Source organism: Culex quinquefasciatus, chromosome 2, assembly GCF_015732765.1.
Source record: "Culex quinquefasciatus strain JHB chromosome 2, VPISU_Cqui_1.0_pri_paternal, whole genome shotgun sequence".
NCBI lineage: Eukaryota > Metazoa > Arthropoda > Insecta > Diptera > Culicidae > Culex > Culex quinquefasciatus.
Window position 1 is genome coordinate 59,134,988 of NC_051862.1, and position 14,165 is coordinate 59,149,152.

A 14,165-nucleotide genomic window follows, 5' to 3' on the forward strand; every position below is an offset into this window, starting at 1 on the left:
CTAAATGAAAAAATGACCCTTCTGGGATAATGTTGATTCGAAAAGTACATTAAATTTCCCATGAAATGACATGTTCCAAAATTTTTTACAGTGGAGTAACGGAAAATAGAAGAATTTTTAAAACTTTTTTAGTGTTTTTTTCGATGAAAAATACGTTTTTTCGAAATTCTGAGTCCGCCATCAAATCGGGCGTCTAATTTTACATAAAAGTCCCTTTGGCACCAAATTTCCATCTCATCACCGTTTCAGGCGGCAAATTATTGAAAAACATCTCTTTTTTCGCATGTGCAAAAATGGAAGGGGTCGTACCGCCCCTCCGTCACGAGATATCAAAAAACGGACCTCGGATTCGTGATCAGGGACAAAAGTTACCCCTTAGGACAAAGTTTCACGCAAATCGATGAGGGGTCGGGGCAACTTTTCCCGATTTCGTGTGAGTTGGTAGAGAATTACCCATTTGTGATGAGGGACAAAAGTTACCCCTTAGGACAAAGTTTCACTTAAATCGAAGAGGGGTCGGGGCAACTGCTGTGTGAGTTGGCGGAGAATTACCCATGTTTAACCGTCAAATTCACATTATTCAAAACTAATTAATGCAAAACTAAGGTACTAAAGAGTATTGCCTTTTTATAAAGTTTATTCATTTAAATGTCAAATTTATTTTATTTTTGATTCTTTCCCGAAAAAAAACAACTAAACATCTAAATAAACTGTAAAAATAAAATCATCCCCATGACCCACCACCTAATCCCAAGCAAAAAAAAAAAGTGCCTTTTTTCAATCTGAGCTTCCTGTCCCCTCCTGTCAGCGTTAAACCTGGCTGGAGCTGGGGTTGTCTCGGTTGGCTAACTCTCCGTCCTGCTTCCTGTGCAATCGGGATCAATCCGTCGCCGCCAGGTCACAACCCCCGAGGGTGGTGGAAGGTCAATTTAAATATCTGGGTGAAAGACAACTTCCCCGCCGATGTCGGTAATCTTGGGGATGATTGTGAGTTGGAAGGGCAAAATCGGAGAATTAATTTATTTTTTGAGGGGAAAGGAAGAGATTTGTTGACAAAGGAGGTGAAGTAATGGAAACGTTTTTTTTTTTTTTGTTGGGATAATCTGCGAGAGGACACCCCTACTTAGCTGAATTTAAATGCTTCCCCATCGATTGGTTCAATGAGCCAAACTCCTGAAATCCGGTAAAAGCGAAAAAAAAGTTACCCCGGAAAGGTTCAAAAGGGTCCTCTGAGTGAGCTTTGAAAGCATTCCCCTGTTCCATCAAACTGCAATAAAAGCGAAAGAATTAGTACAACCTGACCCGGTTGAAAATAAATCGATTTTTCTCCCTTTCTCAACAAGGATAACGTGCTAATCTGCGCCACTGGAATTAATTCCCACTAAAATTGCATAAAATCTTCATCACGTTTAAACGCTGTTTTATCACACCGAAAAAATTGTTATCACTTTCAAGCCAATTTTCCAGCAAATTTATGATGATCACCTGCAGCTTTACAATCATTTTGGAATTGCGTCGTAGGTGTCTGCTTTTTTTCTTTTGATTTTCTCTTCACGCGCCACGTGTGGCTTTGTGGTGCCTGAAACACTCACACGTGGCATGTGCTTCCCGCCAGATGGCACGCACAGACGACGACGTGGCAGCGATGGTCCCTGAAGGGCACTGTTGTGGATTTTGTGCTGTGGAATTGGTTGGTACGGTACGGTCCTGGGTGCAGAATAGTGGTTCGCAAAACGGCCTTAATTTTGAACTGTCAAAGTGGAACCAATTTATTGTTCGCCAAAAGTAGGGAGTATTGTTGTCGATCATTAAAAATTGTTGTTTTTTTGCAAGAATGAAAAATGTGTGGCTTTTGAGGACCTGGAGTTGAAGTCTAGAAATCTTAAGAAAGTTAAGGGCAAGATCTTCATTTTTATAATTATGAATGGAAGTTGTTTATGGAGTCGATGCCGTTGTATCCATCCAGAAGCTGTCTTTTTTGTTTGATTCCATTTGAAAACATGGTATAGTGAAAATCTTCTCTGCTTGTTGGATCAGCTTCGCTAGAATTAGCGATGTTTTTTTCGCTAGACCAGGAAAAGCTGCAGGATTCCAAAATCAGCCAGAATGACACTCTCGCCGCAGTTCTTCGTCACCCGTAAAAAAAGAAAATTCTCTCCTAACCTATTAAAACTTGAAAACACACACCAAATAATGTTAAAAACTAGACAAAATAAAACACATACTACTGATTATAACAGTTCATTTACCAGTAAGAAAAAAGTCATGCTTGTTCTTGAACAGCCTCCTCCTTTGTAGATGTAAACAAAGTGGGATCATTCGAAAATCACGTTACGCATTCTCTCTATTCATCACCCAGGTACGGTCTGGTGATGGGTCGTTTTTTCAACAGCCAGAGTGTCATTGTCAGAGAAACTGCACAAATTCGTCATTCTGTCATTGTCATTGTCAGAGAAACTGCACAAATTTGATCGCAGAAATATCTTAACTTAAAAAAAAAACTATTGCGTTGAACAAGAAATATATTCATTAAAACAAAATTAAAACAAAGTCCCGGCAAATTGTGGAAATTGGGCGCTATAATATTGATGGGTGCACAGATTTTTTTTCCGATTTTTGTATGAACTTTTTTCTTGCAAAAAAATATTTCTCATGTTATTATTATTGAAATAAAATGGTTTTTTGAAAAAAAAACCTTTACTCATGTTAAGTTTCACTTAAGTAATGATAAATTAAATATGCAATCGAAAAGTTCTTTATATAAATTTTGAGAAAGTGCGCCGTTTTCGAATTATGGCCACTTAAAGTTTGATTCTAACTGAACATTTTTTTGAAATTTGTTTAAGAACTTAACAATTGAGCAACTCTCTACGAAATCGGCCGATTTCGACCATTTTTATTTTTTGTTTTGGCTCAAACTTTGTGGGGGCCTTCCATACGAACAAAGAAGCTATTTTGTGTCATTGGTTCACCCATACAAGTCTCCATACAATTTTGGCAGCTGTCCATACAAAAATGGTACGTAAATATTCAAACAGCTGTAACTTTTACACGAAAAAAAATAGTTGATTTTTTAATCAACTTTTTTATCACAAAAACTCAATTTTCGAAATTTTTTGATATGTATTAGGGGACAAAAACCCGCAACTTTTGCGCCATAGAGAAACATGTGTGTGTGTGTGTGTGCAACCATCCAAACGGGACCACGCGGCCACCTCTTACAAATTGAGTTGTTTCCATATACATTTAAATATACATTCTATACATGCAAATAACTCGCATAGGCATTTGGAAGGTGTTAGCTCTGCCGAGCTTCGGTGACCCATTTCTACGCAGGCTAGCCGTGCGCGAGGTACCTCAGCTGAACCGACAAGCCCCGCTCCAAAGAACGTTTGCATCAATCAGATTAAAACGTTATTTAGAACTTCTGATTCCTTGTCAAAATATAAGAAACCAGCATGTATTTAGTAAGCAAATGTATTTTTTGTTTATTTTGGATTGATCTCACCAAAATCCTGCCTCTGCTCCTTGGAAATGGTTCTCGGTTGAAGATCTGCATCAGTTTCATTCGAATTACTCGTCCACGTCCCACTTGATTATTCCAGCGCATACAAAAGCTGCTGCATCTGGGCAGCTGTACGCACAACAACTGGGCCACACCACTGACTCGCATACGAGTTGCATAGAAACTTTCATACAACCACGCTGTGGAACAATGAAAACTGAAACCACCCAAAGCAACCTGTCAAGATGTCGCGCAAATCAAACCAGAACGAAAATAACACAAAACAAATTATCACAAAACTACAGTTTTTCTTCTAATTTCGAAGAAACTCCATGTTTCTCGTGTGAAGTCAGGTCACCCGTCTCGAATTAACTACTTTTGCCGCGGCCTTCGGTAAAATTTCACAATTAACATGCTAATTTAAAAACGCGCAGAGCTGCCAGCAATTTTCTTTTGCGCCATAGAGAAACATGGTCAAAAAATCTGCCGCCGAATTATGGTTTTGTGAAAAAATAGTGATTTTTGCAAAAATCTAAATTTCATGCTAAAACAAATTTGACGTAATTTTTTAATGTAAAATTGAATTTCCAATCGAAAAGTACTGTACAGATTTTTTGATAAAAGGCTCTGTTTGCAAGATATAGCCTCCGAAAGTTTTATATTAGCGAATTATTTGCAGTTTTTCGATTTTTAAAAATAGTGACCATGAGTGACCATTTCTAAAAATATTGTTATTGAAAAGTTCAGAAAATTAGCTATGAAATTGTCCAAGAGACATTGAAGATTGGGCCTCTGGTTGCTGAGATACAGCGGCTTAAAGAAAAAGAAACAGTATAATTGAAGTTTTCTAAGTATCACCCAAACAGCCCACCATTTTCTAATGTCGATATCTCAGCAACTAATGGTCCGATTTTCAATGTTAAAACATGAAAAATTCGTTAAAATTTTCCGATCTTTTCGAATTTTGTTTTTGAAACAAATGGGCGTAATTTTCAATGTTTGGCCCTTTTAAATATTAGTCTTGATTTAAAAAATGTCTAAATAAATTATTGGTAAAAAAATCAAAATTATTATTGGTCAAAAGTTAAATACAAAATTATGTTAATTATTCAATTTTAACAAAGAAGTTAAAAATGAGGGAGGGAGGAATGAAGGTCTTTCAAATAAGCCAAGGGGGAAATGCAACGAAAAAAGGTTGAGAACCACTGCTCTAAAAACCCCTATTTAAAAAAAATCAAAACAGTTGATTTATAATTTTTTTACTGAAATTTGAATGTTAAAAATGAACATTGCTTTCAAGAAAAATATTCGGAATTCAAATACAAGCCATTTACGAATAATTTTTTGGTAAAAATAACCATATTTTTTTTAATGTTCCTGTATGTCCATTTTTTCAAATTTGCATGCCTTCAAAAATCTTCAAATTTGCATGCCCAAATCTTGACTTTTTGTTAAGTTTTCTATTACAAGCGAATGAAAATGAGGGTTTTAAAAAAAATAGAAAAGGGGGGGGGGTGCACGAGTGCAAGGGTGGTCCAGATGTCTCCAAACTTGGGATTCTTTGTTTTTAAGGCAAAAACAACCCCCATGCCAAATATGAGCAGATTCGAAAAGTACAAAAAAAAATACATATTATTAGCATGTCCCACGATTTTGTACAGTCAATGGAACTGGTATTGACGGTTATTTTTTTCGGTTTTGAGTTCGCCATCAAATTGAGTGTCCAAAAGTCCCTTTGAAACCTAACTCCCCAATCATCACTATTTCAGGCACATTACTGCAAAACAAGTCAAAAACAAAGTGCGTTGTACGAGATATCGAAAAATTGACCTCGGATTCGTGATCAGAGCAACTTTTCCGATTTCGTATAAGTTGTCAGAGACCTATTTTCATCAACAACCAATCGGGTTAAATCAAAGAAATTTTCTCCGAAAACAATCAATCATATATCGAAAGTGCTTTTGCTATCGGACCGAGTTTTGCTTCAGCTTGCTCGGTATTTTGGTATGATTTTCCTGCGAATAACCAATTTTTATGTTTTGGTACTGAGAAAAACATCCGAAACACGAGAAAAACACGTAAAGTTCCACAACGTTCCTTCTGCGAAATGTTGCCCACTTTGGGAAGGATCTCATCAATAAAGTGGTTAAACTTTTGGTGAAAACAGGTTGGGTATTCCTAGAACTTATCTGGCAAATTTGTGTTGAAATTGATTTTTCATTGGTTATTTTGCTCAACTTTTAAGGAAGAGACATTCGTCCGAAATGTTTTTTTTCCCTTCATTTCACCTTTGGGCTTCCGATATTGCAAATTGCATTGAAATTGCTCACCCAACTGTGCCTCTTCCCCCCAAACTAGTAGTTGGTAAACAAATTTCAACCCGTCTCGAAAATTCAATTGCCAAAAATTCATCAGCCGGAGCATGTCGGCATAAAAAATAAAAGTTGAAATTTCGGAATTTTCCTAACGGATGGTCGTCCTGCTGCTCCCCGAGCAACGTCACTCAGTTTCAACCAATTCAATTTACTCAACGTTGTTTACTATCATCATCATCATCATCGTCATCATCCTCGTCGTCAACATCATCCTGGAGTAAGCATAACCGACCAAGTTCAGGTTGTGCACTTTTTTATCTCTTTTTTTTGTTGGTGAAAAAGTCCTTTTTGTCCGGTAAAGCAACAGCACAGCATCCGTTCGATATTTTCCCGCCCAGCTGCTGGCCAGAAGACTGATGCCAAAAAAAGAGGAACGGCTTCGGAATAGACTGATGAGGTACGAAGATACCTGCCAACTCCATCTGGTTTGATGATCCTGGCTTGTGGTGTGGGGTGAGGGGCTGTTAAATTGTGCAACTCTTTTTGAACATTATTTTTTACGGGTCCCCGGGTTTTGCCGAGAGTTAGGGGAGAGTCGTGCAGTTTGAGGAATGTTCCCGATAACTCTCACATCGGTTTCAAGCGTACCAGACTGTGCTTTTCAATCCTGCATTAAGTATTCACGCGTAATCCCAAACCCAACCCCGCGTAAGACCACGTACTCTCATTCCGCATGCAAAAGGTGTTACTGGTGACACACCTTCGTTTCTTCCTTCGTCGTCGTCGTCGCCGTGATCAACCCCCCGGAGTTCAATTTATAGTTCAACCATCGACGGGGTAATATTGGCTGATTTTACGTTCCGAAAACGCGCACACGCACATTCCACGTCGTCGCCGAGTCGGGCCACGTCCGATTCGGAACCATAAAGTCCTGGTGCCGACCACCACCTGATTCCAAGAGGTGATTCCAGGTGTACGCTCTCCTACAATGTACGTCACCATCCGCCATTACACCGAAGTTTACCGTCCCGAAAGGATTCGTAAACAAAATCAGCACAAAAAAGAAGGTCGAAAGTTGGGTTTCATGGCCCTTTCGGAGTGGGATGGGTGGAACCGACGACGCCGGGGGCTCATAATGTCCTTTCCCTGCTGGGTCGTAAATACGCACTCACACAAAAATACGGACAAACACAGAATTACGGTGGAAAACACGATGTATGTGTTTGTCACACTTGGCCTCCTAGGCCCGCCGTCCCCGAAAAAGGGCGAGGTTTACCTGTCCCGGGTTTTCCAGGAATAAACTTTCACTTCTCAAAAGATGAAAATGACGAACTTGGTGGAAAGGTGACACGATGTGGTCTGAGGTAGCATGTTGCAGGGAGACTTGTCTGTGGTTAATTAAGGCCTACGATTTTCTACCACAGAAAAATGGTATCGCAAGTGTCAATGTTATATTTATACCCAATTGAATAATAATTATCAAAGCCATAAGGAATCATATGAATGTTTTTCGTGTGAATGAATAAGAGAATATTTAGAGATTTTTTTTTTTATAACAAAAACTAAATTTGAAACAACGTGTATTTTTTTTATAAATTTGTATTTATGAAGTAGACAAAAAAAAGAACTTTGATGTAAGAACATAAGGAGTTTGCTTGAATTGATTGCAAGTGATTATAATTTTACGAAAAAGTATTTTGGAAAAGTGTTTATTTTGGGTATTTTTGACCAGTTTTTTGAGGTTTGCTTCTAAAACTCAATCAGTTGCTTAACAAAGTTTTTTTTTACTGAATAGTTAATCAAATTTTGCATGACATTGACTCTTGGAACGATTATGGTGTGCGCATTGCACAGTGATACAGAACGCAAAATTTAGTGGAATATTGTTTTTTTTTTTTCGAAAAATGGTGCCGTTCTGAAGCTAGCTATTGGCGTAATATTGAATGTAAAGCCCTTTTGAAATGTTAGTCTTGATTTAAAAAAAATGAAAATTTCAACAACAAAGTTCAAAAAAGCATAATATAGAGAATTTTCTCAGCTTTCAAAAAATATATTTTTTGAAGGAAAGCTAACATGAGCACTAATTTAAAAAATGAATAACTGCAACTATTTGCATAAAAGCTTCCTGAAAATTACTATAACTTGAAAACCGTGCACTTTATCAAAATTTCACTAAAGTACTTTTCAATTTCAAATTCGATTTAATATCGAAAAATGATGTTGAAAAAATTTTGCGACCAATAACTCGATTTAAAAAAAATCATAATTGATTCAAAAAATTAAAACTCGGTCATAGATTTTTTGCACATTCTGGAAATTGCTGAAAAGTTGGTTGGAAAATGAAAAATAAATGTTTTTTTTTGCAAATCAAGTTTAAGTGACAAAAAGTGAAATTAAAAATCATGAAATATTTATCTTACCGTGTATCATTTTTTTCTCCTACCTACAACTTTGCCGAAGACACTCAAACGGGGTTTCCCTCCAAACAAAACAAGACACCAAATCGATCATTTTTTTTTTTTTCAAAAGACGCAGATTTTGTTACATATCATTTTTGTATGGAAAATTATATGGACAAACTAATGATGCAAAATGGCACCAAAAAAGTTTCAGCCGGATTAAAAAATACAACAAAAAATCGAATTACCGAATTGCTCCTAAGGCACTCTCCAGGATCCCTTCGAATGATTGGCTTCGCTAGAGTCTGGTTAGATTAGATTAGAAAACCCGTCTTGTTATCTATTTTTGAAAGACCTTTCCAATCTAAAACATCGAAGATAACCCTATCAAAAGTTATTAGCACTTAAGTGTTATTTATACACTTTGTAGAGGCCGGATCTCAGATATTTAGATGAAAATTATGTCCGTCTCCAATAATGCGATACGCCGTTAGTTAGATAACCTTTCAAATTAGCTTAAAAAATTGAAGATCTGATAATCCTATCAAAAGTTATGAGCACTTAAATCTAAATTTTAAGACTTAATACGACTTGTGGTTCGATCACAATTTATACCATATTTGACAGTTTGAAAAGTTTATGTTGACAAAAAAGGAGACTGGCACATGTAAATTAAACGCCTTTCAAAATATGTTTGGAAAATTCAAAAATATCTTAAAAACTAACTTAATCCACCTATGTGGTTGGAGCCTTCCTCACTCATTACCAACAATGGGTGATATGGGGTTTGACCTAGGGTTTGACACAAATTTCAGCTATTTTTTTAGATCCGGAATAAAAAAGTACATCAATATCACTTAAGTGGCCATATCTCGAGACAGGGTTGCCATATCTTCAATATTTTGGACTCGTTGGAAAGGTTTTTTGATAACCTAACCAACGATGGGTCGGATGGTGGATCCGGACATAGTTTACATACATTTAAGTGGGATCCGGCTTCCTAATAGTACATTAATATAACTTAAGTGGACATATCTTGAGACAGAGTTGCCGGATCTTCAATGTTTTGGACTCGTTGGAAAGGTTTTGTGATGTCGGATGGTGGATCCGAACATAGTTTACATACATTTAACCTGAAGACTTCCATCATTGACATGATTTTTCTTTCAAAGATATAATTTTTGCGTCGCTTTAATTATTTTGACAAAATTCCTTCTTCAAGTTGTTTAGAATAGTGCCCTACACATGTTGATTCCTTTTGGTAGCGATTATCTCATTCCTTCCAAAGTTATCGAAATCGTCATTAATCAATGATTGCGAACTAGGACGTCAATGATTGTACCACAAAATTATATAAATTTTGAAACACATTTGATTTATACCAAAAATTCTTTCAGTGGCTTCAAAAAGGCAACAACCGGCACATGCTGATTCATTTTGGTGCAGAAATTCGTTGAATTGAGTTCAATACAGAGCATTTTAGAGTGATGATCAATTTTCTTCGAAAATGATCAACGGCTTCACCTTAAGTGAGATCCGGCTTCCAAAAAATGAAAAATCTTATCAAATTACAGCCATTAAAAAAATGCTACATATGCATTTTTTCACAGAAAAATTGTTCCATTCTAAAATGTATTTAACAAACTGATTTTGATATGCATGATTGTGTTAGTTTAGTATGTTTTGAAGTTATTTTCATGACAGTTTTTTGCAGTTCACCAAAATTGGGTATTGGTGGGCTACAATAATGGATGTATTTTTGGTACAAAATTTACCTTAATTTTAACCTTATATCTTAAAAACGGAACAGTTTAAAATATCCAACACTGTGCCAAAAGCATCGTCACAAGTCCCTCTTAAATACGCCCAATCGGAAAAGTTCATAAATTTTGATAGAATTAGTCATTTTAGATAAAAATGCAATTTGGGTCATCATCATGAGTGATTCGGTCTAAATAAATTAATAACTTAAAACCTATGGCGATGGCTCTGAAGAGTGCCCAACGGCCCTATACTGTTTAAAACTCATATCAGGGCATCTGTTAGAGTCAATTGCCATCATTTGTTGCATAATTGTTTTCCTTTGAATCATTGTATGCTCCAAAAACATTAGCATTTTCAGAATCGGGATATTTTTAAAAAGTTCACTGTTTTAGTGCGAAAAATTCTATGAAATTAATTGTTACACGTCTCAAAAACAGTAACCTTGGAGGCTGTTTACTTTTTAATCCACACAAAAATTCACAAGTGGCTCTTCAGATCGACCAACAAAGAAAAGTTTTTTTCCCTTATATGGCCTGAGCTGGGAGCAAATTGGAGAATTTTAAGAGTAAATGTGATTTTCAATGCATTATTAGTTTGTTACACACATCGTAAATAGTCAAAATAGGCCCGATTTCCACCTAATAACATTATCGCATTTTTTTTATGGGCCATACTGGCCATTCTCAAGCCCAAATAAAATGTTGCTTGTACAGTTCTTTCAATCGAATTCCCATAATCTCTGTTTGAAAATCTATTTTCCTTTTCTTGTTTTTTTTTTCTCTCGAACCCAGAAATCGATTAAATTTCATATTTTATAACGCACCATGACAGACTGGCTGGCACTCTGTGATCTTGACTCGAGAAGAAAAATAGCACATCAGCTCCCTTGCCAAAGAGAAGCGCAAACAAAAACATCGGCGAGGAAAACCCAATTTTCCACTTACCTTAAACAGTCCGCGAATCGCTGCTTCTCTCTAGAGAGAGAGCACGCCCAACTACGTGCAGCGCACGTAGCCTACCTTCCAGGCGCTCGCGTGCGTTGCTATTATTACTCGTTCCGAAAAAAGGGGCGCCTTTCCATCAAGCTTTGACGCACGAGTCAAGCGCAAGGATCAAACGCGCCGTCGGCGGCGACCTCCAAACCCCAAGGAGAGCGACTCTATTTTTCATTGTGTGGAAACACCTGTTCGGAATTGCGCGCACCCGTTGGAAAAATCGATGAAAATCACGGCTCTCGCGCGCCCCCCGAAATCGTAAATAATTTTTAATATTTTATTTATTCTTCGCAATATGATTGCCACTTTTTCACGAATGATTTTTTTTTTCGCTCTCCCCGATGAGATTTTCCTTCTTCTCGATGTTTGTAATTTTCCGTTTTCCCCGCCACCGCTCACTCACGCCATTGATCGTATTTGATACTGACCGGCCACTTTAATATTTAATAATAACACTAACCGAGCTCTGCTCTCATTTGGCTTCCAGCCAAACCCCGTTCGGGCGGCTATATCGATACTTTTTCCGAAAACCGACTTTTCCTCTTTCTCATCTCGAAAAACGCCCCGCCAAAAAGGTGATTCCGAATCTTTTATTAAAGGTTTTATGGGCTGGCCGTTATTTTCCAGTGGGAAAACTCGTCTGCTCGCGTGTGTAACTGTGTGTATTCGTTTAATATGGTTCAATAATTTAGCCAAAATATTTGATATCAACAGACGCTCGCGCGCCCACACACACACACGGACAGTTATGTAACTAACATGAACCTGCGGCACACCGGCTTGCAGCTGGCAATAACAGTTTAATTTATTTGCTTGAGTTTTCTTCTTTTAATGCTGTTCTAAGTTTAACTACTTTTGATTAAATATTTTATTCAGTTTGTTTGAATTTTCCACACCAACACTTTGATTACATTTAATGTTGCTGTTGAAGGGTTACGCTAACAAGCTATGATTTATTATTTCATGATGAAGCTTTAATTGTCCGGCGGGCTGTTTGTGCGGACTCCTGGAATGAGAAGAAGGGAAAAAACATGGTTAGAAACACATTCGAATGAAAATGCCGGGAATTTCCGGTTAACTTTGGTGTCGTGCATTGCGAAATAGAAATTTGCCGCTTGAATGAATTTTCCTAGAACGGTCAATTCGAAATTTTACATTTCAAACTGAATTCATTACAAAATCAGTGATTGACTTTCTCAGAAACATAGATGGATACGTTAAATCAAAGTAAAAGTGAAAAAAACCTTATTATTCTGGGTAGTGCTATTGACAGTGAATTAAATTGTACAATTAAGAGCGAGTTTTTCTCCGATGTGAAACAGGTCGTATTGAGGTGCTCCGATTTGGATGAAACTTTCAGCGTTTGTTTGTCTATGCATGATATGAACTCATGCCAAATATGAGCCCTCTACGACAAAGGGAAGTGGGGTAAAACGGGCATTGAAGTTTAAGGTCCAAAACACATGAAAAATCTTAAAATTGCTCGCATTTCCGTAAAACTTCATCAATTCCAACTCTCTTAGATGCATTCGAAAGGTCTTTTGAAGCCCTTCAAAATGTGCTATAGACATCTAGGATTGGTTTGACTTTTTCTCATAGCTTTTGCAAATTATTGTTTAAAATGGATTTTTTTAAAACCTTAATAACTTTTGGCAACAGCCTCCAACACCCATACTCCCATAGGTCAAAAGTTAGGGAATTTCATGGACTATAAGCCTACGGTATTAACTTTTTGGCCAATCGCAGTTTTTCTCATAGTTTTTCGATTTTTCTAGAACAAACATTTTACAACGTTAGTTTTTGCTCTGTAGGCCTCCATAGCGGCACTTTTTGGTCTCAATTTTGACATATTCGGAATCCTCAGAAAATTTTACATTAGGTTGAGGTGTTGGAATTTTGAATTTGATTGGAAAAAATTATATTTAGAATTAATTAAAATATTATTTAGAATTTTGTAGGATTAGGGGTAAACAAGTTTTCGCCTACTTGATACAGCATTTGACGTATTGATCAGAGGGTAAATAAGATCTATTTCTTTTTTCAAAAATGTTTTATTTAATTATTTTTTAAATCAAAATTACAACTCCAATACTTCTAACTTACGTGAAATTGACCGAGGATTCCGAATATGACAAAATTGAGACCAAAAAGTGCCGTCTTCTTGGCCTACAGGGCAAAAACTAACGTTGTAAAATGTTTATTATAGAAAAATCGTAAAACTATGAGAAAAACTGCGATTGGCCAAAAAGTTAACACCGTAAGCTTATAGTCCATGAAATTACCTATCTTTTGACCTATGGTGTTGGAGGCTGTTGCAAAAGATATTAAGGTTTTAAAAAATCCATTTTTAACAGTAATTTGCAAAGCTATGAGAAAAAGTTAAACCAATCTGGATGTCTATAGCACATTTTGAAGGGCTTCAAAGACCATTTGAATCCATCTTAGAGAGTTGGAATTGATGAAGTTTTACGAAAATGTGTTTTTGTTTCAATGCCCGTTTTACCCCACTTCCCTCTGTCGTAGAGGGCTCATATTTGGCATGAGTTCATATCATGCATAGGCAAACAAACGCTGAAAGTTTCATCCAAATCGGAGCACCTCGATACGACCTCTAGAACAAACCGAGCAGAATCTACAAATACTGCCTCTTAATTGAAATTGGGAAACAGTTTAACAATCTTTTACATGGAATTCTTTTATAGGCTAATTATTTTCAATCGGTAAATTGTCTGTTTGCATAAGAATCCTATATGCATTTTCATCACTGTAGAATTGATGATTCATGTGCACTTTCACAAAACCTATAATAAGATTGTAGATCGTTCTAAAAAACTGAAGAGAATCAAACTTTTTCGCGAAAACTTCACATGTAAGCAAGACAAAATTGCAAAACTTGTTTTCGTCGCTAATAATTTTTCACATGAGACTGTTATGAAAATATGAACAGTAAAAAGTCCATACCAATCAAAGACTTAAAACATTTGATTTTATGTTAAATTTAAAAGAATTATTTAGTTTCTGAGCAGTTCACTACGATTTGCCATTCTTACAAAAGAAAGATATTGGATTTGCTTTGAAAAACAAACTATTCAAAATCTTCAAGAAACCCTTCTCGAGTTAAATGCAACACAGTACACAAATATCAAGTTTATTTCGTTGCTGTCGTGCTTACATGCTGCACGTGCAT

At 36.6% G+C, this 14,165-nt stretch overlaps 2 protein-coding genes across 5 annotated transcripts in view; one reads left to right on the top strand and one right to left on the bottom strand.

Moving 5' to 3' along the window:
• Positions 1–14,165, bottom strand: part of LOC6044436 (5-hydroxytryptamine receptor) — a 314,507-nt gene that overhangs the window by 295,519 nt on the left and 4,823 nt on the right. For all 4 annotated transcript variants that reach the window (XM_038251623.1, XM_038251621.1, XM_038251622.1 and 1 more), the window contains exon 2: positions 10,928–11,984. The gene's annotated coding sequence lies outside the window, so the exon portion shown is untranslated. The remainder of the gene's footprint in view (positions 1–10,927; positions 11,985–14,165) is intronic.
• Positions 1–14,165, top strand: part of LOC6054758 (hyaluronidase Tab y 2.0101) — a 267,627-nt gene that overhangs the window by 146,839 nt on the left and 106,623 nt on the right. The window lies entirely within an intron of this gene.